This window comes from Suricata suricatta, chromosome 6 (genome assembly GCF_006229205.1).
Source record: "Suricata suricatta isolate VVHF042 chromosome 6, meerkat_22Aug2017_6uvM2_HiC, whole genome shotgun sequence".
NCBI lineage: Eukaryota > Metazoa > Chordata > Mammalia > Carnivora > Herpestidae > Suricata > Suricata suricatta.
The window spans coordinates 37,138-43,483 of NC_043705.1; the positions used below are offsets into that span (position 1 = coordinate 37,138).

The window sequence follows — 6,346 nt, forward strand, 5'->3', positions numbered from 1 at the left end:
TACAATAAATGAACCATATTATGGTATCCATGAAAATATGACACATTTGATCACAAAACATGTCATATAGTAGACTCTTCTTATTTGTTTAATGGATGGCTAAATGTACAAACGCCAAACACGGACTACATCTCGATTATTTTTATGTAATTTACAAGTCCTGCAGCATGGATGCAAGAGAATGCCCCCAACTCAATACCACACAGCAAGGGGAGATTCTTCCTCTTCGTCAGCTTCAGGCCCTGCATCTCTTCGGAAAACAAGTTCACTTCTGCTGGTAAGGAGAGTGCACTGAATACCCTGGGATCTAGGCAGAGGCCAGAGATAAATTGGGTGATTCTGCCCAGTAGTTGCTACAAGGCTGCCCAGTACAGAAAGACACTCAAAATGTATCTTCACCTTCTTCCGTGACCAACAGTGGAAGCCACCCCTTGCAAGGGAAAAAGACTTGAAAGGACTAGAATAAGCCCCAAAAGATCAGGGGAGAATAGGGTTTTGAGGAAATGGTGGGAGAGTGTCTGGGTGTGAGAATTTTACTAGTGGAAACACGGAAAAGTGTGTCGGTATTGTCAGTATGAACCAGACAAAGGTGTGAAATTGCTAACAGCTTGAAACAGACCCAAAGTGGTAGGACCTTCAAGATGTGGACCTGGGGTAGAGGTCAAAGACATCCAGCCCGAGACCCATCCCTTTCCTGTGTTGTTATAGCCCCTGTTTTCACACTCGTCCCCATGCACACTTTTCACACTCTTTATCCTGATCATTCCTTATAATCTTCCACGTGCGTGTAAATTCTCTATCCCCGGTTTTGTCCCTACCGTGCAAGCAGTGATCGTTTCTCTGACTCTGAAAACTCTTGATTAGTTATCCCTGTTTTCTTTTAGTTTCATGCACATAGTAGTGCACAAGGTGTAGTCTGTGTCTAATTACTGACACTCATTATAATTCTGAGATTGATCTATGTTGTGTATCTTTAGTTAGTTTCATATACACATATTTTATGAATATAAATAATTCCTTGATTGATTATAATTTTTTGAGTATTTGGGTTGCTTTTAATATGGGGCTACTCTAAAAGGTGATGTTCTACATATTCTATTACATGGATGTTGCTATCTGGACTTACTTCTGTTTGGCGAAAGCTTGAGTTAAATTGTTTGGCAGTTTTCAGAGATTCTCTTCATCCCACAGACCTCAGTATTTTATACCTTTATTTTCTAATGCAGTCTCAGGTCCCTGTACACTTGCCCTGACACATCCTCTCCACACACCCCCGCCCCCGTTTGCCTTGGATCTCAAAGCTAATAGACTTTCTCTTACAACTTTGTTTTTACATCCCCTAATGTTCTTTCATTATTCCTTTAGATTTCATAAATGCACTAATTGTGTTAGTCTTAAAGAGAATATTCCTAGTAATTACCTTGTGCACTTCAATCAGAGCATATACACACTCCACTCTGTAATCATGGGACTTGCAGTCTACACACACACACACACACACACACACACACACACAGAGTAGCTGAACGGAAACAGACACAGCATCCCTACCATTCTCACTCACACAGAATTCACCTTATAATTCGGCTCCATAAACAACAAATCAATTATACATTAAGCCTCTGACCTGCTTTCAGCAACAGGTTAGGAACTTAGGCACACAAGTCACGTTGCCTCCATCACAACAGTTTGTTACAATCTGTGCATAATACACATACAGACACATCCATAAGAGATGATCATCATTTTTTTAATGTTTATTTCTTTTTGAGAGAGAGAGAGAGAGAGAGAGAGACAGAACACCAGCCAGGGAGGCGCAGAGCGAGAGGGAGACAGAATCAGAAGCAGGCTCCAGGCTCTGACGCATCAGCACAGAGCCTGACACAGGGCTTGAACTCAAACTGTGAAATCATGGCCTGCGCCGAAGTGGGACGCGTAACTCACTGAGCCCCCCAGGCGCCCCAGAGACGATCATAACCCTCAACAATCAGTGAGCAATGAGCTTGATTAACTTGCAAAAGGGCGCACTGATACACTGATAAAGAATATGTTCTTCAAAAATACAAATTCATCAAGTGTTTCATCTGAGGCTGTAAATCTCTAGGATGTGGGATGCAGAGGGTCAACACAGAGGATCAGATGTGAAGGAAGGCAAATGGTACCAAAAATCCTAAGCAGGGTGAACGGATTTGAGGAGCCCCAGTAGCTGCGTCCACACAGAAGAACAGGATGCTGAAATATGCCGGTTCCCTGCCCAGGCCAAAGAAAACGGTTTAGGACAAAATAAGTATGTCCACGGGATGGGGGGTGGCGGCCGCGGGGAGAGTAGGTTAGAGAGAAGAGTGTAGGGGAGGAACAGAATGGAACCAGCTATTTTTATGGCTTTCCTTTCATTTTCTAAGAACCTCCAAGTCGCACACATAGGATCCACCGCCTGAGCACTGTTTCAACGACAACCCTCTGGTCTCTGAGGCAAAGCATGAATCCTCTGAATCGGAATATTTCACCTATAACTGCTTATAAGGAGAAAGGAAGGGCACTTTCCAGCTCAGTCGTAATCTGGGCAAAGTCTGACAGCCAGTGTGACCCGGGCCAGCAGGGACCTGAGAGAGCATCTGAGGAAGAAGCAGTGGGTGTCCTTTTCTTTGAGAGAGGAGTCAGCTCCTTAGTATGTGTCCTCTAACGGGTGAAGAAGGGGCAGAGAGTTGCAAAGGATCCTCGGTGTTCTAGCCAGCAGCCTCCTACCCTTGTAAACACACAGGAATCTATTCCATCACACCCACAAGTAGACTCGTCAGTGTGAGCCCTCCCATTTACACTTAGTAACACACATCCCTTCACTCCCCATTCTCTGCTCTCGGTTCCTGACACTCCCAGACACACTCCTAAGCTCAGATCCTCACATAGTAAACCTTCACTTCTCATTTTGGAGCATTTGTATTCTTCAAGCTTGCTTCCTCTAACCTCATTCCTTAGGTACCGTCATCTCTAACTCACACAGATCATGTCACTCTTGTAGAACTTCGGATTTCACGTTAATAATGCATGAAGCCAACACAGTTATATGCCGTCTTCTAAAACTCCTCTCTTCCTAGTCCCTTAGGTCCCTCGTGCAGTTGCACAATCTAGGAGCTCATATGACGTCTCCATCTCCGTCCTTCCAACGCTTTCACGGTCTCAGCAGATCTCCCAGAATCCCCCAGGTTCATAGAGTCTCTCATAAACCAACTGGAGATTAGGTAACTACTTGAACTTCAATAGTGTATGACACACAGATCATTCATGACACAAAGAAGATGTCCTGGCTGTACATGGACAGACCTGTGCTGCATGTCAACCGACACATCACATGCCTCGTTCACATACAATGGTTAGGTCACCCTGACACTCACTACATGAAATTGTTGAAGAAACATGACAGACACATACACTGTACTCATCCAACCTGGTACACAGACTGGCCCTCTGAAAAATCTACCACCTCCACTGACTTGTCTCCTCCTTACACCAACATGACCTATGAGACACTCCAGTCACCCAGCCGACAAAGGAGATGTATGTATAAGGAAAGCAATATATGTGATTTTATCAGGAACAAAAATTTACCAATTTCTTTACTGAAAATCCATGGGAAATGCAGGAGGAAGGAAAACCGGTGATTTCCAGGATAGGTTTAAAATCACTGTAGAGGGAGAGGTGATCCAAGAAACAAATATAGTGTAATGGGAAACTAACCAACAACCTAGGATTTGCCTATCAGTTGGGAAGGATTAAAGGTAGGCCATGAGTTCGGGAAGTATAGATGCCACCATGGATGAGAACTACATGTGGGGCGTGTGAGAAAAAGTGACACCAATGACATGGCCAATGAGAGCCGAGCCATTTAGTAGCTCCGACAGGGGAGCTGTGTCCAGTGTGGAGAGGTGTGCCGTGAAGTCCGCCGCGGGATTCCTCCTGGCGCGTCCAGTCCTGCACAGCCATAGCGCAGGGCCCTCGCGTGAGGTCCCCCAGAGGCGGATGTCTGGGACAGGAGGCTAAGGACCGGCGGTGGAAGTCAGTCCGTTCTTTGCTGCCAATTCTGAACCTCCCAGGAAGAAGCAGGACTCACATACCATAAACCACAACTGAACACCTTTAGATACACATCCTCCAAATTTACTCTTGTCGTAAACAGGAATAATACCAAATCATATGGGCACCTTCTTGTGCACCAGGCAAGAATTGGAGCTCAGACACACTGCAGAAAACATCGGGCACTCACAGGTAATCGGATCCTTCATCCCAACAAACATTTTTACAGACCTCGATTTTAGGACTTTGAATACAAATTAGCCTAGATTCATCATGAAGCTAAGTGCCCTGTGTGTGATTCTACATGGTATCTCTTGAATGTTTAGCGAAGGCAAATACTACCTGATTGTCCTTCTCTTTCCCAGAGGTCTTAAAGTCGCGTGAAGATTCTTCACGTCCTGGACCGTCTAGGTTGGTCCATATCCACGAGCAGATGGCGAAGGATTCACAGTCAGGAAACATCTGTGTCTCTTCTCAAGACAAGCACATTCAGAGCAGTAAGCGGTGGGGAAGTGGAGGGGTCGAGGGCCATCGGGGCATGGTGGTGAGGCAGCCTGTTAGCCAAAAATGAGAATTGAGTGCGTTTGCTCGGCAATGGCTATAAATGTCCCCGCTCTCAAGGACTGCCCAGGGTCTCTGTTTCTAAGTGGTGGGCAGAAATACACCATGTCAGCATCCCAGTTTTCTCTGGTAGAAGCTATTAAAGGACCTGAATGGGAAGATTAAAAGTCTAAGAGAAATGTAGAAGTACATTTAAGGAAGAGGAATCTGTGCAGTCTCACTTTGACCATCTCTAGTACCAGAGACCCCAGGGAATCCTGCAAATCAATTTTATCTATATCTATACATATCCTTTCATCGATCTGTCTTCTATCTTTACTATGTATGTGTGTGTAGATAGATATGCACATGTAAGTACATTGATACAGATGCAGAGGTCTTCACACAACTTGGATCCCACATTCCCTAACTGCACAATTTCCCATGAGGGAAATCAAGCTAATAATATCCAACTTTAGTGACTGCACAGTTTTCCAGGCATGTTCTTTCTCAGTGCTCAATTCTCTCTACACATCTCCAGAAATATCACATACGAGGTACTCAGTATCTTGGGCATCCACCATAAGCACAATTTTAATCATTATTTTTTACTTACATTTTAGAGGAAGTGAGGTTTTCAAAGGTCAACTCACCTTACAGTTTTTGAGTTTCAAACGAGAAAGTCACCTTCATTTCTTTGAGAGTAAGTCCCATGTTTGGTCGCCATGTGTGACTTACATGTACTCAGTGTGTATCTTTTGATGAACTCTGGGCAATGCCCCATCTCAGTGTTTGGATTGCTGATGTTTTCATGACTCCAGAAAATGCCACCTCAATGTGTTGGGTTTTTTATGTGTTTGTTTATTTTCATTCCATCCCCAGAAGACAGGGAAGGTCAGGAGGAAGTCCCTCCTCGTGAGTGGTGTGTGCCGGCCCCTGCTTGCAGTCAGGCAGCGGAAGAAAAGGCCTCTGTCTCAGAGTCCTTCTCCTGTGTCTCGTCTGCGCACAGGCTCAGTCGTGCTGAGGGGACGGTAAGGAAAACCGACAGGCGGGGTCCGCGTCCGGACAGGAGGTGGAGCCGAGCTCTGGGCCCAAGCCCTGCTTCCTGTCCTCTCCCCTCGAAAGCAGAAAGGGTGTCAGGGCAGAGGCAGTACGACTGAAGCCCCTGTAAAGGAACAGAGAGGGAGAGACACAGTTCCTCATAGGAACACGGGGACATCTGTGGGTCACCTAGCGCCCAGTGCTGGTGTGGGCATTTCATCGCACCCTTCCCCCTCACATGAGCGTGAGTTCATATCTTCACACGCACTGCCTCGTCTGTACTCCTTCCCACCAGGTATGGTCACGTTTCTCCTTCCTTTTGCTTTTTCTACCTAACGTACCTGCCTTCCTTCCTCATGAGCCTTCCTGTGCTCTAGTAGCATGGTGTAGGTCCGCCCCGGCACCTTCATTCCTTCACGCGGACTCCGCCACTTACACTAATCCCGTGAGTCATTTAGGTCCCTCATGTAACATGTAACCTATTTGAACTCCCGTTGCCTTTCACCAGCATCGAACCCATGCACCGGAGATGTCCCCAGACGCACAAATCCGGTAGACGCCCTACACCCCCAGTTCCACAGTTACACCGGGTGCACTCCCCAAATAAAACATCTCACTCCCCACATGTGTGCATGTCTGCTCCACACACCTGTGTACGAACATTCTCAGGGCCATCTCAGTCCTCCAGACGTCA

At 46.0% G+C, this 6,346-nt stretch overlaps 1 pseudogene; it reads left to right on the forward strand.

The window, feature by feature from the left end:
• The window catches only part of LOC115294022, a 15,704-nt pseudogene extending 9,780 nt beyond the window's left edge, over positions 1-5,924 (forward strand).
• The last annotated feature ends 422 nt before the right edge of the window (positions 5,925-6,346 follow it).